The following is a 22,579-nucleotide window of genomic DNA, read 5'->3' on the forward strand; positions in this document are numbered from 1 at the left end:
TATGCAAAATTTTGTCATTGAGAGAAATATAGAGAACAGAAGCAATAGAGGAAGAATGCTAGAATGTTAACAACAGGAGTTTGAATTACCTACATTTCTGTGACTTTGAGTTACCTAATACTTAAGATGAACTAAAACAGTGATTTCAAGTTATGCTTTGCAGTATAACTAAAGCTTTGTGGAATACCTCCAAGGCAACTGGGGAGAGAATAGTGGTGGAACTGAGTATTTGGGGTCCTGATTCAACCAGAATGTTTCGTTTCTATCTGTTTAACTATTGACCTCTCACTAAGATTGCATTGGAAGAAAGGATTTTTAGCCAAAAGTGTTTGGACATGATTTAAATAAAATTACTGAAATGCCTAAATGTTCAACAGATATGGCATATGACGTCATTCATCATTTTCAATGCCTGTGGCAGACATTGCTAATTGAACACAGTACTCTTTGCTGTAGTAGACTTAGATTTAGTCTCCCTACAGCTTTTCGTGTGGTCCCTACCAGTCAGTCAGAGTTGTTTTATGAGTCGAAGTCCATTTACTATGTATACACTAAGTCCTATCATTTTGTTGGACCTTCAGAACACTTATTTTCGCCTAAGAAATGTATGAGCTAAATCATTCAGATTAAAGAAGTAAGAGACTAGAAAAGAGAGTGGTTAAATAGGAAATGGGTCTGGAAAATATAAATTCAAATAAGTATTAGGGTAATAACCCTTACATTGTGATTATAGGAGAAAATGCTTACTACCAATTTGTCAATTGTGGAAAGGCCTTCAAAGCTCATTTAAGTATGTGCTGAAGAGGCAGTTGAAATCAGCCATGTTTTCAGTTGGGAACCTTGAGACATAAATGATTTTATTCTATAAATTGCAAAATTTAATCATTAAAAGTTTAAACTTGGCAAATCAATGTAAGAGTCAGAAGTAAAATCAGAAGTAAATCATTTCTTAGAAATGCATCTAGTGCTGCTTCTGTGGTCCTTGCCTTGTACCAAACAATGGATTTAAAGTTCTCTAAATTAAAATGTAGAAAAGTAATTTTATACATGTTTGAAGATTCACAAAGCAATGAATGCATTATGCTTATTTGAGGTTGAATGTGTTTTATGTTCTATGAAGTCATGGAACTAATTAGGACATAAATGCAAACTTAATTTTCAAAGCAGTGACAATTATTTGTCTCTGTTAACAGGGCTACTCTAATGTGATGCTGGGATTGAATTTACCTAGGGCTCCATATCAAGGTTGACTCGAAAGTCTTGCGGAAGATCTGGAAGAAATAGGTAAGTGGTCTTTCGGTGATAAGTCTCTTTTGTTAGTTGTGCTTATTTTTGTTTATCTAATACTTATTTTGTCCTTTTATTTTTGGGTTAAATATCTTTGCCCAAAGGTTAAAAAAACTATCAGTGAACCATAGAGACATATCAAGGATGGCAATAGGAGTTTTTACCACTGTCTCTTCTCTTGGGCTTTTCATTTCACGCCTTGCTGTGCTCCTTCTTCCTTTTAGAACTGGTCTCACTTTGTTTTTTGAAAATTAACACAAATTTACGCGGAATGTGAATTTGGTTTTGAAATACTGAAAGGAAATTACTAGACAAGAAAAATGCTTGGAGTATTTTCTGTTACCATTATGCTGCCCTTTTTTTTAAATGCAAGCTGACTTAGTTTTTTTTTTTTTTAATTTTTTAAATTTATTTATATTTATTTTTGGCCGTGTTGGGTCTTCATTTCTGTGCGAGGGCTTTCTCTAGTTGCGGCAAGTGGGGGCCACTCTTCATCTCGGTGCGCGGGCCTCTCACTGTCGCGGCCTCTCTTGTTGCGGAGCACATGCTCCAGACGCGCAGGCTCAGTAGTTGTGGCTCACGGGCCTAGTTGCTCCGCGGCATGTGGGATCCTCCCAGACCAGGGCTCGAACCCGTGTCCCCTGCATTGGCAGGCAGATTCTCAACCGTTGCGCCACCAGGGAAACCCTATGCTGGCCTTTTATACCGATGTTTTCAATATTATTTTATTAAGGCCCAGGTGATATTGAGGTTTTTCGGAGGATCTAGAAATGTCAGCAACTAAAGAGTAGAATACTAGTAATGATTTTTTCTTGAAAGTTTGATTTTTTTAAATAAACTTTTTGAGACCTAGCAAGTCAGCTGTTTAGAAAGCATTTGTTTACTTTTTAATGTTATACTTCTTTGAATCTAATGGTAGTTTTCCTGGATATTTACAATGTCAATTTAGAGAACTTTAAATCCATTGTTTGGTACAAAATAAGGACCACAAAGACAGCATGAGTTGCATTTCCAAGAAATGCAGATTTTATCTCCCACTCTTACTCTATAATGTTTCTGTGAAATTAGTTTTTCAGTGTCATTCTTGACTATGGTATCAATCAAGCAGTGTGTTATAGGTGGCCAAATCTTTAATAATATACTTATAAAAAGAAAACTGAAAGAAATTCTAGATGAGTTTACATCATTTTTCTCTCCAGTCTTTACCCCCAAAGCGAGGGGAACCCTGCTGCCCTGACTTCTTCAGATTTCTTTTTTTTCTTGCCCATTCCACCCCAGAATTCTTTATCAAGGGGGTTTACCATAAGTGTAGGAAGTGTCTCAGGATCCTCACCAGAATTCTTTATCAAGGGGTTCACCATAAGCGTAGGACAGGTCTCAGGACCCTCACTGTGATGACTGCATTGCTCTAACCTTTTCTAAAACTTTCTCTAGATAGAGACTCCATATCGTCCCTGAGAGATTTTTGTCAATGTGCTTGAATTATATAGTCAGTTATTTCTCAGCTACTGTTTTGCCTATGGAATTTTTCTCGTTTTATACCAACTTTATAATTTTGTCAGACATACAAACAAAACGATTCCGCATTTATTTAGCATTTAAGATTTTTGAAACACTTTGGCAACTTTTTACTTCATTTTGCTCTTTCATTAAACTTATTAATTTTACTCTTGCATTGCTTATGATGTAAGTAAGGTTGACATTATTATTCAGTGTTTAGTAAGTGGAGAAACTAAAAGACAAAGAATTTCAATGACTTGGAAAAAGTAGTATAGCTCGTTGTGATCTTATAGCTAATAATGAACTGTTACGTGTTATTAGAACCCATACCTGCTTACGCTCAATCTTTCTTTTTTCTGAGTTAGTGATTTATGCTTGCTATAGACAGTGGTTATGTTGATATATCCCATCTTTGTAAGACCTTTTATATTTAAATTCTCATTTGTTTAGTAGTAACAGGACATTTGTTTTAGTAATAGCCAGGGGATTTTAGGTTTATAAGTAAGAGTTGCCTGACAGTGAACATCATGGAACCATGAAAGAAATGACTTTTAGAAAATAGAGAGTCTTTTTCCCAGAAGGGTACATAATTGTGTATGTATGAAAATACATAGCCATTTTCAAGAAATACTAATTTTCTTCTTCCCTTACCACTCCTCTGTTCCTTTCCCCCAGAAATCCCTAAAGTAAATACTCAGTTGAATCTTCCTATTTTCAAACAATTATCCCCATTTTACCTCTCAGAGAGGTTACAGAACCTGACCTAGGCTATACTTCTGAAACGGGAACTAAAATATTTCACGCAACTTCCAGCTGAGAGTGTTTGTGTATATGGGTAAATGGTTAGTTGAGTGTGTATATGTATGTGTATATTTTACTTCATGATATTTACAATTATTTCCAGAGTTTCTACTGTAAGAATATTAAATCCAAATAAAAGATCAGTTTTAGTTATTTCAGTGGAGTAGAAATAAACTTCATTCACATACTTATAGAAAATTGCTGTAAGTTTCATAAATACTTGCTAAAAATTAGGCATCATACCTGACAAAATATTTGCTCTAATTTTTAAATTATTGAAAAGTAAATGAACTGTACAGGAAGATGATTTGGCCTAGGAGGGGCTGGACAAGTGTTCAAATACATGGTGTGCATACATTTCTTGGCAAAATGAAACAGAGTGAATAAGACTGTAAACAAAGAGACTCTAGAGTGTAGCTGTTGAGAATGTAAGCTTGGAAATCAGATTGCCTAGATTTGAATTATGGTTCCAAAACAAACCTACCGTATGTGAAACCTTGGACAAGTGATTTAACTCTCTAACCCTTAATTTCTGAATCTGGAAAAAAGAGATAGTAGTACCTACTTTACAGAATCGATTTGAGGACTAAATGTTTGAATACATATAAAGGCCATAGTAAGCATTTTTTTTTTTAAAGTTAGCTGTTGTTTTGTTCCCCATTATATTAATCTCAAAGTTTGACTGTATTATCCAGGCCACCTGGTCAGTATCCAGAATAGCATTCTAACTTTGGTCCATGAAATGGTAAAAAGGAACTAATTTGTAAATGTACATTCTGTGATTTGATTAGCATGTGTATTAGTTTTTGATTGCTATATAAGATGTTACATATTTTAAAGCTTAAAACGACATACATTTACTATCTTAACAGTTTCCACAGGTCAGGAGTCCAGGCATGGCTTAGCTCAGGATCTTACAAGGCTACTCAAAATATTGGCCAGGCTGCATTTTCATTTGGAGTTCAGGATCCTCTTCCAAACTTAACTGGTCTTTGGCCGAATCTAGTTCATTGTATTTGTAGGACTGAGATCCTCAGGTCCTAGAGGTTATCTACAGTTCCCAGCCATGTGGCCCGCTCCATATGCAGTTCACATCATAGTTGCTTGTTTCTTTAAAGTCAGTAGGAGAGTTCCTACTAAATGCTAGCCAAATGGAGCCATATATGTATGTGTGTGTATATGTATTAACATAACCATTGAAATAACATCCCATAAGCTTTGCCATATTCTATTAGTTAGAAGCAAGTCACAGTCCTGCCTACATGCAAGGGGAGGGAATTATACAGGGCGTGAATGTGGGGACCACACTAGAGTCTGTCTGCCACGGCATGTTGAATTTCTTAATTTAAAATTCATTTAAACTATTATTTTAGAGTTTTTTACAATTATGTAAGATTTAATAAAAAAGGAATATTGTCACTAACTGTAAAATTTTATTCTCAGTTATGTTCACAGTATAAATCCCAACAGGCCATTCCTCCCTGCCTAATACTGATCCATTATTTTAAGCTGGCTAACCACCAGACTAAAACAGCCTGCCCCGGTATTTAATACTCTCCAGGATCTGACAAAACCCCAGTATCCGACATTTCCTCCTCATTACACTGATATGTATACCCTGAACTACGTGCCTTAGACTTGCCCACATCTTTGTCAATGCATATCCTACTGTTTCTTTCCCTTTCTCCATGCCTGTAAAGCACATTTACATCTCTACTTCTTCCATTACATACTTCCTGTTTCTTTCCTCCTTTTTAGCCAAACCAGGGCTTTTCCTGCATAATATCATGTGTGTATTTTCTGTAGCCTTGCACAAAATAGTATCTTAAAAAATATTCTCTAAATATATGAAATACCTCCTTGATTCAGAACAGTGGTTGATTTGAGAATCATATTTCAAAGGATGTTCTTTTTAAATTATCCACTCTTACACTGACTCAGTAATCTGAAGTGTACCTCCATCAACCCTTAAATGACCTTTAGGAATCCAGTACAACTTACATATTTGGAACTGATTGCACATGGGAAGAATGTGAATGATTATGGTCCAGAGGGTGGGCTGTGGTAGGCAGCCTCTAAAATGGTCCTTAATGATCCTCATCTCCTAGTTTTCATACAACTGTATTTTTCTTCCCACATTTACCAGAGTTGCTCCTTCTTGCTGATAGAATAGAATATGGTACAAGTGATGGGATTTTGCTCTTCAGATTGGGTTATACAAGATATTTGGACATCTGTTTTGGGTGTTCTTACTTGTTTCTGTTTCTCTCTGTTTCTTCCTCTCTCTCTCTCTCTCTTTCCCCTCCTCCTTCCCTCCCTTCCTCCCTCCTTCCCTCCCTTCCTCCCTCCTTCCCTTTCTCTTTCTCTCTCTCTTTCACTCTCTCTCTCTTCCCCTTCCTCCTTCCCTCCCTTCCTTCCTCCTCCCCTTTCTCCCTCTCTTTCTCTCTCTTCCTCCCTCCTTCCTTACCTTCCTTCCTCTTTCCTTCCCTTCCTCCCTCCTTCCCTTTCTCCCTCTCTCTCTTTCACTCTGTCTCTCATTCTCAGTCTCATGACCTGTTCTGGGGGAGGCTAGCTGCCTTGGAGAGGTTCATGTGGTGAGGATCTATGCCCTCTTGCCAATAGACACGGAGGAACTGGCAATACCCTGCATCTTCTTGAGGAACCCTGAGCCTAAGCCACCCAGCTGAACTACTCCTGGATTCCTGATCCTCAGAAAATGTGTGACATAATAAATGTTTTTTTTTTGTCAAAACCTGCTAAATTTGGAGGTAATTTGTTATGTAGCAGTAGATAATTAATACATTTTATAATATATTACCCCTAAAAATTATTTCCACTAATTTCATTACTGGCCTGGACTTGGCAGGGAATAAAAGGATTAATGGTATACTGAATATGTGGTCTCTAAAGTAAATGTAATGGGGTAGGCATGCATGTTTCTAAGAAAGTGAGCCAAGTGAGAAGAAAATGTGAAATATTTAGGTTTCACCTGGAATACTGATTTTATAATACGCAGAGGCCACTTTTAGTCTCTTGTTCATTGATCACATTAGTGTTGGAGAGTCATGCTTCCTCAGGACTGGGTAGGTCTGGGTGCGTACTGGTTTTCTTATAGAAGAGCTGTTTGGAATAGCTAAAAACACTCTTACCTTTACAGAATCTGAGTTCGAAGAATCTATTCTACTAATCTGTCATGCTAGTTTTCCATTCTTCTCCTTTAATGTCCTTATAGAGTTGTAAAGAATAGCGTTACACGAAAGCATCTAGATATATGTACACATAATTGGGGTGCTGTACTTTGAAATGTTAAATTAGAAAAATAATACATTTGGTCTCCAGAAAAAAGAGTTGAGAAGTATGTATCATCAAGTAATAGAACAACATTTTTGTATAAATTCACATTAAACCGTCATTCCAAATTTTCCTCCTATTGATTATACTGTGATGATAGAACCTGGGCAAAAATACAGCATTATATTTAAAAAAAAAGGAAAAAATGGAAATTTGTTCCTATAAAAAAGAGAATTTACATTTATAATTTTAAATTTGTGGGTTGGAGTGATCCACTAGTAAAATTTTTGATACCATTATACAAAATAGCAAAATATGGATTTTTAACTGGCCTGCTTTTCAATTCAACTGAACATTAAGTACTTTTGTAATGGTCTTATTTGCTGGGAAGAGCACCATTACAATAATCTGCTTTTTACAGCCCATATCAAATATGAACCAGCATCACTTATTACAAAGTTTGTACTTTGGGAGACATTTTCACGGCATCTAACAGGGCTGCCCCACATTTCTTGGAATTAGTCTTTAATGATATCATTTTCCAAAATGAGTTGTTGCTCAAACGTACTGACTGTTTTGTGGTTAAAATCTAATCCAGTGGCTATATTTAAAATGTCATACAAATTTGTGAGGAAGGGTCCACTGAAACTACTGTTGTATTAGTGATTGCGTAAAAATGTTATAGAAGAAATGCTATGCAGCTTGAATGTTTTTAGGGTTTTTTTCCCCTCTATAATATCCGAGGGGTGAATATGAAACTTCATTTTTAACTGTTGGCATTTCAAATTCTTACTGTTGGCTGCTGGAGTACAGAGGACTATTACTGTAGGTGTCACGTAAAATAAAGTTAGAGTCTGAAGCCTCCTTTTAGCTGTCAGCCTTATTAAGGAGTTCTTCTTGTGTTGAACCCAGCACCTGGTATTGTGTAAGCGATGCTTGTGATAGCCTGGGGAGAGCTTTCTTTCTCTTCACTGTGGCTTTATTAGGCCTCGCTCACATTTTTGCCGTTGCTCTGCCTTATCCAACTTTCTAGCTGCAACTCAGAGCACAGTAGGTCTAATATAGATTGACGCCTTTGCCTGAAGACTGATTGAAACTTGTGTCTCAGAGTTGCTAATGCTCACTGAACCATTTTATTGAAGATAAAGTAAATAAAATAGATTGCCGTATGAGAATTCTCTGAAATCAAATGGAATAATTTGGTAGGTTTAAGCCCACGAAGAAGGCAAAGCAGTGAAACACATGTGAATACTTCTCATGTTCAGTATATCAAGGGAAAAATATTCTTGTTATATTGGGCCTAAATATTCATTCTTGTCCATACAATTAAATGTTAAGCATAAGTCTCAATTGCCATTTTATTTTTGGTCTTAAACAGTGGGTCCTCTGCATGAAAGTAAAATGGATAAGAACTTTTGAGACTACAATACTGTGATGATTTTTTCTTTGTCTTTTTCTGACACTTAAATGTATGGATCAGTTGCCTCAGAGAATTTAATAGACAACACAAATGAATGGATTTGCCAAAGTTCACTCTAGATTCATAAGGTTGGAAAATAACAGTAAACCTTAGTCTACTAAAAGATGCTAGTGATCTTGAGTGTTTTATTCATTAATTAAGAGTATGTGTTCACATGAGAACACCCTTTTTTGGACACTGTCCTGTGATTTTTTTTTTCTTTTTTGAATACAAGTGTTAGGTTTATATAAAGAATTTTAAAATATTTATTTTGTACATATTATCATCTGAAATAATCTTGGGGAGGAATAAAGAAGTTAGAGTGACCTTAGCATCTGGAATTCTATGAGATTTTAATGACAGTAGCATATGATGCCATGATAACATGTATTGACATATTTAATTTGTAAAATACAAGGATCTGAGCACCTGTGTGAAAATGTGTGGAAAGACTGATGCAGGGAAATGAAGATCTCTTATTTGATTGCCTGGGTCAGATTAAAAGTAAATATTTATAGAAGAAAAATCAATAAAAGGGTTTTGTTAGAAAAGTTTCTGAACTTGCTAATTAAAGACAGCATTTCTCTTCCACGTTATAAAGAATCTGTCACGTTAATAATTTCTTCTGTAATTTCTCCAAATTCAAGATAACTTCAGTTTATACCCTCTTAAATATTTAGTTCATTGAAAAAAAATCTGCTAATATATTTTATTAATTTATTTCTCAGGTAATGACTCATGCTTAATTTTAGTTATAGTCATTAAATACATGTTTTCTTGTCTCTGGGTACCCAATAGTTTTATCAGTTCTCACAACTATGAACTATTTATGCCATAATGATTTCAACTGTCATCAGTTAGATGTAAAGCATACATGACACTCTCATATTAGCAATGAGCCATCTTAAAGAAATCTTTGACACTCTTTTTTGACCTCTTAAGTAATATTATCAGTTAATAACTGCTTGATTCTTAACCATAAATGTGACCCTTTTTCCTCCATTGGGTTCAGTAGGGTTCAGGGTGACTCTGAGAGCATGCAAGGCTGAATGGAATAAACATGCTTCATGTTCTCTTGTGAGTGAACTCAAAGAGAAGTTACTACATTTCAGTTTTCCTCATATAGCAAGGCTATAAGTATAATCAGCTACCCAATATTTATTAAATAATTTTATATTCTTAGTGTTCTAGTGCCCTTACATTTTATATTTGTTTTCTTCATTGTTATAGTCTGTACATATTTCTTCTCTCTGATTAACCAGAAATGTTAAAGTTCATTCCTCTCTCCAGAACTGCATCTCATTTACTCTGGACTCCATCCATTTATCTCCTTTGACATTTTGGTTTTCATTGTGAACTTGCCTTCAGAAAATCATGTGTAAAGAAGTTTTCTTGAAATGAGGAGAGCATTACACTGAGACTCTGAGAAGCCTTAGTCCCTTATAAATATATTCTAGACATTTAGCAACATGCCAAACTGCAATTGAGAGGAACTTGTAGTAAAGAGGTGCATTTAGTGAGTCTGTTTCTGATCCCACCCTTGATTTCTTTATACCCTACTTTTTCTCTCTGGTCACCTTTTGTTCCTTTGCACTTAATTCTACTTTTCATAATACTTTATTGTCTCTTTACATTGCTAGTTTTGAGATTGTATGTGTTCTTCTAGCATTAGAATCTGGTCCCTCAGACAGCAGCCTGAGCTCCACATGATGATGATGGGGATGATGATGATGATGATAGCTGACATTTAAATTATTTAGTACTGGATACTCTTCTAAGATTCACCAGTATTAACTCTTTTCATTCTCACAACCTATGAGTTAGATACTTCTGAGGTAGAGAACATTATTGTCCCCATTTTACAGGTGAAGGAGTGGGGCCCAGAGAGTTGCACAGTTCATGTGTGGCAGAACTAGGATATGAGCTAAGGCAGACTAGGTCCAAAGCCCTTTAATGCTCTGTTGCCCAGGACTGTTGAATAGCCCTTCTTCTCTTGTGGTTCTTACTTATGGCCCAAAACTCAGGGTGTATTTAAGCATAAAGAGGTTTATGATGCAGTTTATAGCCCTGTATATTAAATGCTTGGAGGCTAGCACAGTCCAAATGAGTTAACTTCTGAATTATAGAATATATTTTTAAATAAAGCACTTCTTTCAAATGGAAAAACATGGACTACGGTATGAAAATATTAGTAAGAATCCATAAAATCTGTTTAAGAAGTTGGTGAGAATGAGTTGTAATGAGTGTCTCAGTCAATATAAAGGGATTGCTTCATAATTACTCTAAAATTTTATTAAGCTGACTATGCATCCTGAAACCTTATTTTTATTTTCACTGTAGGTTTAGCAATTTTCCTTTATAATTGTAACAAAGATACGTTAGAAGTTAATTCTGAAATCTTAAAAATATACAGCTAGTAGCTAGAGAGCTGCATTATACATCATCCAGGACATTTTTGAGAGTATTATTATTATTAATATTATTATTTACCCTAGACAACAGGTGTGCCTTGGAGTTGTCTTAGGTGAAGATGTATAGTCACTCTGCTTGACGTAGACTCTACTGGTTGTTGCTTGAACATCCTTTCTCCTCTGCTACCAGAACCCTGATGTTGTTGAGATATATGTCATTACGGCACATAGCATATACTTCATGGGAAACTGACCCTATCCCCAGTTTCAATGGGTGGATACAGACTAGTTTAGGCCAATTATGATAATTCTATTCCCTGGCCAAGAATTTTTAATTTATATTATATTATTAAATTAAAATATTAAATAATGTTAAATAACTTCATTAAACTTATATAAATAAATGCATTTGGTATTTGATTAATTAATTTACTATATCTGGAGCCCTTTCTACTTCTTGACCAAGTGAGATAGTAACTTTCTATTCTACTTAATCCTTTTTTGTTTAGTTTTTTTGTTACTTGAAGCTGTAAATATTCTAATATACTCATTTTAATCATTATTTGAGGAGTTAGACCCTAACTGGACTTTCACTCTATAGGAATCTATTTGCATAATGCAGGGTGGGCTTAGGCAAGAGGACTAAGGAGCGTAAGGGGAAAAACAGGGATGGAAGTTTATCTCCCAAGAGTTCAGAAAGGTTATTAAAATAATAGAAAAGTGGCTTCTATGTCTTTTGTCTTCTAAAAATAATTTAAGAAAATCAAAGGATTACACAGTAGCCATTTACACTTCTAGGTTGGCACAGAAATGTTCCTAGTTTCTGGGGAGTTTTCTTACAGGAAGGCTTATTCCAATTTTTCTAGAATCTATCCCTGCAAACACCCCCCCCCCCCACACACACACATACACATGCACACACAGGTAACACTTCACTTTTGGTGGGATTTTGAAGGGAATGGAAAAGAGATTTAAACTACCTTTTTTTTCTCATCTGAAGATAGCTGCTTCTCTGGTTCAACTTATTGTTGTCCTATTATGAATTAGGTGATTAGATATATGGATTCTTATGTTTTCTCATATCACAGATGAGGAATCATCCTAAATAACCATGGGAAAGGAAACTGGTTAAATAAATTATAGCATAAATAGACAGCAGAATAACCTAGAATATTTAGGTAAGTCAGTAATGCAAGTTACAAAACACTGTTTCAATAACATGTAAGTTTTGCTTAAACTGCTTAATTTTTCACGGGAAACTTACTAGAAATATGTATATATTCTATATAGTACATATATATGTGAATATATATATATATATATATATATATATATATATATATATATATATGTATCCCAAAATATTATCAGTGGTTATTTCCAGGGGTTAGTTAAAAGATTTTCATTTTCTCATTTATACTTTTTTGTATGGTTTAAACTTTGTTCATTGAACATGTATTTTTTCTTGAAATAAGAAAAAAATCTTAAAATAGAAAAACAATTTTAAAATTCTCAACCAGTTGCAGTTCTCTAATTAATGCATAATTTTCTGCTATATACCATTAGCCAGGTGTCCCATTGCTCAGCAGTTCTGAGTAATAGAGATTTAACATATCCTTGCTTGTATTTTTGCTCAGGATTTTAACACCTTTAAAGACAATGATGTTGTGAAACACATGGCTCCAGAGCCTTTAGAAATTGGAATTTTCATGCATACAAGACTTTTTTCCTTGATACCTGTACACTTCTACAAAAAAACCTAGATGTTAACTACTCAGTGACTTATCTTGTAGAACTGTCACTTGTAAAACCTGAAAAACACCTCTTTCCACTGTGTAAGCTAATTTAGAATTAATCCTAAGAGGAAATGGCTAGGCCAAGTGTTTCTTAGCCCCATGAGACATAAGTCCACTGTTTATAGCAAATATTTTGTAGTTCTCCCTTTATTAATATGAAATGAAATTCTTAGATATGATGATACATAATTTTAAAAAATCAATATAGTATAAAATGTAAATTATTCGGCATGACTAAATTAGAAGATCTTATGAAGTAGTCATGTAGTGCCCTACTTACAGACTAACTATAAATATGATAGCTAAAAATACAGTAACACATGAGCCATTATTAGTGCTATTTCCCAAAATGATAAAAATTAGACAAGTTCTGAAGAAAATAAATATGACCTTGATATACAGTATCCTGGCTGAGTATATATTAAAACCATGAAAAATATTTTAGACTATATATGTGAAATAAGATTAGATCTAGTCACAAGTTTTTAACTTCTATGAATTTTTTAGAAAAAGTCTCGCAAGATGCAATAGCATTCTTCATTATTGCAGGATGACTAACAAACAAAACCCCTGTCCAGACTTGATAGCAATGTCTCAAATTGTTGTTCCAACAAAAAAGTCCCCCACAAATTTCCAAAACTCTCCTTAGAAAGCAATATGGTCCCTGCTGGGCGGCTCTGGTTTCAGTGTTGAGAGATCCGAGTTGTTCTTTGTCTCTGCTGCTATTTGTGAATTTAAACGGCCTGCTTATCTGTCTGAAGTTCAGATCTATGATTTTTGGTGAAAAATGATTTTTAAAAAGGCATTTTGCACTAGACTTCTATGATCTCTTCTAAGTATCACATTTTGTAATTCTGTAAAATAAGGTCATCTAATTTTTGTGAGCCTATCTTGGAGAAACCCTCTAAGAGTGTTTGTTCAGAAGGACTTACCTCGTAGACGAGTCCATTGCATCTCAAGTTCTGATCAACATCCCAAAGGATGGGTATTTTCCCTGATCTCTAGCACTTGGCATTTGTGTAATTCTCTGTGGGCATCTGCCTGATTTTTTAGTCAGCTCATGGAAGGTGATTAAAAGGGTGGAAGTATCACTCATCACCAAATGGCAATATTTGAGAAGTTAAGCATTTGTGAATTGTGTGATAGAAAGCAGAGGTAAGTTTCTGAGGCTGGTGATTAGCAGAAGTTGATCCGTAACTTACTCTTACTGAGTTGTAACTGTGGATTTCAATTACCATCATGATTACTTAACATATTTATTGACTGCTCTTTTGCACATTATTTCATATTTTGATCTTTGTTAGCTAATTTAAATGCTCTTTAGGAATTTCCATGTTGTTACAGTGGTTGGTAGAGCACACATTTGCACATATGCAAATGTGAATCATTCAGAGAAATGACAATATACTTTTTTACAGTCACAATGTACAAAATTTTGATGGTAAAAATGTATTCCCTTATTAGAAATTTATATAAATGTTCAAATATTTATTTACTTAATGCAAACTTAAATAGAACTTCCTATTTGCTAGATACTTCTCTAAGCAGTTTTAAAATATTAACATAATCCTCACAACAACATTAAGAGGAGGTGCTATAATCTCATTTTAAGACGAAGAAACGGATATAATTAGCAATTAGTAAGAATAGAGCCAGAATTTAAACTGAGGCAGTCTGGTTCCAGAGTTTATACCTTTAGCCTAGGAATTATTGTGATGGACACGTCCTAAGGTGACTCCATAATGAGTCATACTTTTGTGTAATCCCTTCCCCTTGAGTGAGGGCAGAACCTGTGACTTATTTCTAGCCAACTGAATACGGCAAAGGTGGTGGAACAGTCATTGCTATGAATATGTTTTGTTATATAAGACTCCATCTTAACAAACTGGAGCAAGAGTTTATCCTGCTGGACTTGAAGAAGTAAGCTAATGTCTTTTGAGAGGACCTGTTAAATTGCCATGTGGCAAAGAACTGCACGCAGCCTCTCGGGAGCTGAGACAAGCCCTTGCCTACAGCCAGCAAGAGAATGGAGCCCTCAGTCCTACAGATGCAAAGAACTGAATTGTGCCTACAGTCACAGGAGCTTGGAAGAGGACCTGGAGCTCCAGAAAATACACAGTCCAGCTGACACCTTGATGGCAGCCTTGTGAGAGTCTGAGCAGATGACCCAGCTCACCTGTGCCCAGACATCTGAAGTTTTAGGATAATGTATCCATGCTGCTTTAAGCTGCTAAGTTTGTAGTAATTTTTACACAGCAATAGATAATTACTGTTGACCCTTGAACAACACGGGTTTGAGCTGCATGGGTCTACTTGTACACTGTTTTTATTTCCCATAAATTGGTACTATAGTACTACAGGATCTGGGGTTGGTAGACTGCATGGAGGGTCCACACCCCTAACCCCCATATTTTTCAAGGGTCAGCTGTAATACAGTTGTGAACAGTTGAAATAAAATCCCATATCACTTATTGTTAGTAAGTAAGTCTCACAGATAATGTGGAACTTGAAATGATTTTTGAAGAATGAGGTTGAGCTGTTTGGAATTATAACTACACATGACTGTGAAAAATCCTCTGCACATAAGAAAATATGATTGAAGGTAACAGTATTTACATTTGGGAAGATCTGAAGATATGTTTGGGAAATAGATATTTATTAAAGAATTTTCTGATGAGTTAAAGGAAATCTCAACTAATAACAAAGTGAATCTGAGCGTCATTGGAACACTTTAGTAGAAGGTTTGTTTGACCAAAGCACTGAAGACAAGAATAACTTTCATAGAAGCATTCATCTTTCATGCCCTCTGGTAACCAGCCCTTCTCTCTCTTCTTTTGGATCATTTTTTTACCTTTCTTTTATGTTTCCTTAATCTGGGCACCCTTTCCTATTTGTTGTATGTCTTAGAAATCTGAAACTAGTATCTCTCCATCTTTTTGAAAGTATACTTTTCATCTCAAAATTTTGGACAAATTATTTAGTTTCTTAACTGCCCATGTTGAACAGCTGAAAACTTTATGAACCATTATGATCAATAACTTACAATATAAGCTAATTTTAATTAAAGCATGTAAAGGTAGAACATTGATGGTATAAATAGATTGATGCTATAAGAATGAGGAAAGCATACAGTATTTTATTCAATTATTTATTTTATATTTTAGAGCTACAGCTTTTTTGTGTGTCAAATAAGCATTTATTTTTCTTTTTTTAGTTGTACATATTTTTCTTTTTTTAAAATTAATTAATTAATTAATTATTTTTGGCTGTGTTGGGTCTTTGTTTCTGTGCGAGGGCTTTCTCTAGTTGCGGCAAGCGGGGGGCCACTCTTCATCGCAGTGCGCGGGCCTCTCACTATCGCGGCCTCTCTTGTTGCGGAGCACAGGCTCCAGACGCGCAGGCTCAGTAGTTGTGGCTCACGGGCCCAGTTGCTCCGCAGCATGTGGGATCTTCCCAGACCAGGGCTCGAACCCGTGTCCCCTGCATTGGCAGGCAGATTCTCAACCACTGCACCACCAGGGAAGCCCCTTGTTTATATTTTGAAACCATAGTATTTTTATGAATTTTTGTGAGATCTTTCCATGTTAAGTCTTTTTACCCTTTGTAATATTTATTTTTTTTAATTAATTTTTATTGGAGTATACTTGATTTACAATGTTGTGTTAGTTTCTGCTGTACAGCAAAGTGAATCAGTTATACACATACATATATTCACTCTTTTTTGGATTCTATTCCCTTATAGGTCATTACAGAGTATTGAGTAGAGTTCCCTGTGCTATGCAGTAGGTTCTTATTAGTTATCTATTTTATATATAGTAGTGTGTATATGTCAATCCCAATCTCCCAATTTATCCCTTCCCACCCCCTTTCCCCCTTGGTAACCATATGTTTGTCTTCTATATCTGTGACTTTATTTGTTTTGTAAATAGGTTCATTTGTACCATTTTTTTAGATTCCACATGTAAGTGATATCATATGATATTTGTCTTTCTCTGTTTGACTTACTTCACTCAGTATGACAATCTGTAGGTCCATGCATGTCGCTGCAAATGGCATTATTTCTTTCTTTTTTATGGCTGAGTAATATTCCATTGTATGTATGTACCACATCTTCTTTATCCATTCCTTTGTCGATGGACATTTAGGTTGCGCCCGTGTCTTGGCTATTGTAAATAATGCTACAATGAACATTGGGGTACATGTATCTTTTTGAATTATGGTTTTCTCCGGATATATGACCAGGAGTGGGATTGCTGGATCATATGGTAACTCTATTTTTAGTTTTTCAAGGAACCTCCATACTGTTCTCCATAGTGGCTGTATCAATTTACATTCCCACCAACAGTGTAGGAGGGTTCCCTTTTCTCCAAGAACTATAGCTTTTATCATAAATGTATTGAATACCTTAATAAAACTCTGTTTAACAATTTTTAAATTATCAAAATAAATATGGTACTGGATATTAAACAGAAGTACTTTAAATGCAATTGTAATTAGATAACTTTATTAGGTAAATGTAATTAGATACAGTGAATAACTACATTTTAGTTTGTATGCTAACAAAGAGGCATATGGGTCTACTTTAAATTTTTAAAATCTCTCACTATGGGACTGCTTGTTAACGATACTGTAATGTAAGTGACCTAGTATTTATGACCACAGAAAGTAGCCTTTAACAAACACTTTAGCTTCTACAGGTCTTTAATTAATATGGGTTTCTAATTTTTACGTCTTTAACTCTTCAATAATCAACCACTGGGAGGATAGTGTGTGTGTCTTTTTCGGAGGGGCTCAATGTTGGACTGGATAATAAATAAAATGTGCAAATTTTCTTGAAAGTACCCTTCCTTGTTATGTTTAAAATAGAATTTGTACATGGAAATCTTGTAATTTGAGATTCAGAGGATTTCTATTCTTTCTCTATAATCCATGTTCTCTCAGTGATACTTTGTCTTTACTGATTATAGTTAACATTTCCCACGTGTTCTCCTTTGCACATCTAAAGAAGTGGTTTGAAATGTTTCAGTAACGACTTTAAAAGTAAAACATTTAAGAATAGAAAACAATTCTGCAAGCTAAAAAGAAGACACAATACATATATAGTCAATAGTAAGCTAGATACCTCGTATATATTTTATCTTGAAATATTTTAATGTAATTTTTATTATGCCCTCTTATTCTGTATATCTTTTAACACTATTGTTTTTATCATTAATATGAGAATGAAAAAATACAATATGTTTGACCTCATTTGACTTTTTTGACGTTCAATCAGTTAAAAGGTTTGTAAGATGTTTAATTACCAAATGGTATGATCATTATTCATCTCATCATTTGATATATAATGTCAACTGAATTGCCTCCCTGGAGTGCACTGTGTTTCACAGATCAATAGATTTACCAAGAGCTTGAAGGAGAGCTTTAAACATTCATTGAAAAGAAGGAAAAATATATCCCTCTTGTAAAATGGCTTATGTAGTCATTTTATCAGCTTCATACTTACTTTATTTACTTCTGTGAATAAATCTCCTTATAACAGTAGTTTTAGAGTATTACAGCTCCTTTAACTAAATTAAATTATAGTGTTAATCAGATTTCTTTTACTCAAATGCACTGAAAACTATATAACAGAAATACAGAGGCAGATTTCTTGAATAAATTCTGCTTTTGAGATTTATCTTGAATGACTTCCATTTAAAATGCAATTCTCAATATTCTATAGCTTCCCCTTAAATAATTCATATAAAAGCATTATTTTATATTATGTGCAGTCCTTATTTGTTATGAAGGAATTGTTATAGTGAGAGGTTTGGGACCAGAAGGGCAGTTGTTCCTTCTTTCCCACCCCTTAGATGCTCACCAGTCCTGATCAATTCCCACTGAAGTGCAGTTAGTAATAAAGACATTTAAAATTCATTGAGTACTACTGTGTGCCAGCCCCTTCTAATCGGTTCACATGTATTAACTCATTTAATATCTCAGCAGCCTTGTAAGGTAGCTATTGCTATTCTCATTCTGACAGGTGAGTTATATAACTTACCCAAGGCCACACAGCTAATAAATAGAAGAACTTGTAAGTGGCTCTTACCCACTTATACATACTGCTCCTTGGGTAGAAGGGGAGAGTAGTAAAACAGCTATCGGAATTTTAAAATGCTGTATCGCTTTTCTCTATACCCCTAATCTGTGGCGATTTGGAGAATGAAATTTACATATTAAAGTATGGGATGCTCAGTGTTCTGTTAGATTAGCCACGGAGTGTCAGGTCTGATATTAGATTTCGTCCTGCTTTCAGTCTAATAAGTTAGCCTATTGCTGTTTCATGGATGCTGGCAGAAGACATGAAAGTCCTGGATCAGAGACAAAGGAGAGTGTTAGTTACAGCACAGCAAGCAGCATGCATATCAATCAGCATGTTTGCATTAGTTCCCCTTGTTCCCAAGTGCTGCAGGCCAATAGGGCCCAGACAGATGTTATGCACATAGTGCATATATGTTACAAGTAAGGAACACTGAGTTATGGAAATCTGCCACATTTATAGAAAGCAGTAAACAAGCCTGAGATTTAATACATCATCCCTCCAGGTTCCTCACTGTAAACACAACCCTGAGCAACGGACCAGGTGAAGGCAGGATAGGGTCTTGCATTCTTGGTGCCTCTGTAAGAGCTGTAGGAGGGCAAGATGCTTGTGGAGGAATGTCTTTCCCACCCCTGAACCCTACTTTCTGTTAGTGTCTTATCATTACTCTCACAAATTACCACAAACTTTTTGGCTTAAGACGACACAAATTTATTATCTTATAGTTCTGGAGGTGAGAAGTATGAAATGGATCTCGCTGGGCTAAAATCAAGGTATCAGCAGGGCTGTGTTCCTTTCTGGAAGCTCCAGGGGGAGAACCTTGTTTTCTAGCCTTTTCCAGCTTCTAAAAGCTATTACATTCCTTGGCTTTTGGACCTTTTCCATCTTCAAAGCCAGCAGTGGGTGGTTGAGTCTTTCTCATGTCGCATCATTCTGACATTGCCTCATCTGCCTCTTTCTTTCACATTTAAGGATTATCTGATTACAATATAATCCAGGATAATCTCCCTATTTTAAGGTCAGCTGATTAGTAACCTTAATTTCATCTATAACCTTAATTCCCCTTTGTAATATAATGTAATAGGTTCCAGGGGTTGAGATGTGGACAACTTTTGGAGGAGGGCATTATTTTACTTACCACATACACTGTCTTGGCTTTTGGTGAGTTTTTATGAGTTGGCTACCTTGCTGGCCACTCTGATTAATCTGACAGAGGTTGAGATCAAACCATTCAACTTGTCTCGTAAAACATGTAATTAAAGCTACTATTAATATGATTCCAAGCAGCAGGATAAGGACAACCCGCACTATTGATCTCATTTATGCCCCCAGAGCCCTGGACTCAGCCAATTTTGAATAAATACCAAGAAAGACTAGTAGATCTTATTTTAATCAGCCAAGATAAGTGTAAGGCCAGTCAATTACCCATTATGACCCACACAAGGGAGTTTAGACTGACGTTCTGATCTTTGATGTCATTACCAATTATTACAGGGGGAAATAGATGGGCCAATGGAGAGATATTTCTATGGCCTATTCTCCCTCACATAACAACATGTTACTGAAGGGGTCCTGTTCCTCCTCTTTGAGATGTATTGCTAAGCTTTGTTTGGATCACCATTCCACATTAGTTTGATCAGTCACATGGGCAGGGTCGCTGACTAGCTGTGGCTTTGGTTGCTGTACACTCTATAAGGCCAGTGGGCATCAGGAGAAACATGAATTCATATCAGGAAGGTTTAAATAATGCTTAAGGATCAAGGGGCATTAATTTTCCCTCCCTTTTCCCACCTCCAGAGATCTAAAGTGTTCCTTCCCCAGTGCCCTCATGGGTGGGCCACTCTAAGAAGCTGAGTGAATAGTATATTCAACCCAGTGGCCATTATATTTATACCTAGGGCCATGTTAATCCAACTATAGCCTGCAGGAGACTGACCTACAATTCACTTTCGATTCTCTTGCTCCCCTCATAACTGGGTTGCCACCTGGAAGGTATACTAATCAGCCTAATCAGTTGGCTGAGGTTGGAGTGAAACAGTGCCACTGTAATCTGAAAGTGTTACAGCAGTGAAGTACCAACAGACAATGTATCCCTGAGATACAGATGGGGTAAGCTTATTTCCCATTATAAAATATCCAGGTTCCCTGAACTTAGTGATCTTCTCCTATAAAGGAACCACTGAGTATGCAGTTGTCACTTGGCCCTCTTTGCATCACTTGGTGGAAATTGGAGCTCAGGAAACTGGCTAACCTTTTAGTTTTCATGTTAGGCTCTTCACAGTTCTTGACGAACACCAAGTGAAATGTGGCCTCCTGTACCACCACATCAATGGGCCAACTTTCGGCCCATGTTGAAAGTCTGGCATGAAATGGTAACTTCTGCATTAGAAACATGGAGTCCTTCATTGTGTGTTCAGTTTATGATGGTGGATGCAGTGCCATCAGTTTATGATGGTGTGATGATGGATCCAGGTGGCAGTGGTGGTGATCTGGCTGGCGCAGGATTGATCAGCATCTTGATTCCAGTTGATCTCTTCAGAGAACAGGTTCTTATTGGGGGCCTCTATAGGAATGACCCAGACTATCTGATCAGCAGCCGCAATTTTTTTCCCCAGAGTTTGAAGCCCTAGAGGTAGGTGTCTTTAATCTACCAATCTGTGGTCTTTCAGGTGGCAGACCATACAGTTGGGTCACTTGGCAACAGTCCAAGAATTAGAAAAAATGTGGCATGGCTCATCAAGGGGAGTTTTGGTCGGGGTTAGAAGGACGGCCTTGAGTCCTGCCCACTGAGCAGAGTGACTGAGCAGCCGTAGCATAAGGAACATCATCAGGTTCTACTTAGCCAAAGTATCAGTGGAGCAAGTCCACGCGTTTCGAGGAACCTCTGTGAATTGAGGGACTCATTTAGATAGCAGCTTTACTTTGGGTAGAAGGTTGGGGAGATAGTTTCCCCTAAAGGAGTAGCTGCCACTTGTTTGTATAAGATTGAGATATAGTTAGGACCAGGCTAGCTGGCTCTTGAATATACCATTTCCATTTGACTGGAGAGACCTGTCAGGTCCCACCTTAGTGCTTCTTGGTTTCTTTCAGACAGCATGGGGAAGGTGTGGCCCCTAGACCAGCAGTGCTGAACCACCTGAGCGATCCGTGCTGGGCAGTTTTCTCATAGTCCAATTGGATGTGCAAGCCTATGATATTGTATTATAAAACTAGATATAGTTTTGTATAAGATGACTGTGACCCTTTGACTAAATGCAAAGGCTAGGAGCTATTTCTTATTCATCTTTGTATCCCTGGTACCTAGTTTAGTGCTGGTACCTAGGAAGTACTTAATAAGCACTTCCTGAAGAAAGGAATAAATAGGCGATCACATCGTAAATTTGGAAAGAGGTTGTGTTGGCAATTGATAAGGTATGTCTATCAAATCAGGAGAATGATTTTATTAATAATGTGCTGTCTGCCCCATTATTATCAACAGCTGTGTGTTCTGTGAGGCTTGGCTTCAATTTTCTACCACAACAATTAGGAAAATGAATAAAGTCAAGTTGCTATTTGTGTTCCATGTGCAGTGATTATGTAGATCACTACTTGTTTAACTTCTCTCGTGCATTATTGCTTACTCCTGGAAGGAAAAAAAAAGTGTTGACTAAACAATAAGCATTATTAAGCATCCTAATAGTTGCCACAAAAATCTGACCGTATCTTTGTCGGCAGTGTACATATTCTTTGAGTTCATAATACTAAACAAAATTAATCCAGATTATCATCCCTGTTTTGTAGTGGCTTTTTTCCCAAACTCCAAGAGGTATAATTGTCCAAATTTCCCCTCTGGGAATTTTATAGGCAATTTCCTGGGTATTTAACAGAGAACAAAGAAAGTTATGTTCGTTAAGTGAAATGATTTGGGCATTGTATTTAGCACATTTACTGGTTTATCTAATTTAATATTCATGAA

General features: G+C 36.1%; 1 protein-coding gene across 10 annotated transcripts in view; it reads left to right on the forward strand.

Annotated features, from left to right (window-relative positions):
* FOXP2 (forkhead box P2) overlaps positions 1-22,579 on the forward strand; it is a 540,259-nt gene that overhangs the window by 169,451 nt on the left and 348,229 nt on the right. For 9 of the 10 annotated variants that reach the window (XM_082400040.1, XM_082400041.1, XM_082400036.1 and 6 more), the window contains one exon: positions 1,194-1,284. The exons of the other annotated variant lie outside the window; for it this stretch is intronic. The gene's annotated coding sequence lies outside the window, so the exon portion shown is untranslated. The remainder of the gene's footprint in view (positions 1-1,193; positions 1,285-22,579) is intronic. 10 annotated transcript variants of the gene reach the window in all.

The sequence above is a fragment of the Balaenoptera borealis genome (assembly GCF_965194805.1).
Source record: "Balaenoptera borealis genome assembly, chromosome: 7".
Lineage (NCBI taxonomy): Eukaryota > Metazoa > Chordata > Mammalia > Artiodactyla > Balaenopteridae > Balaenoptera > Balaenoptera borealis.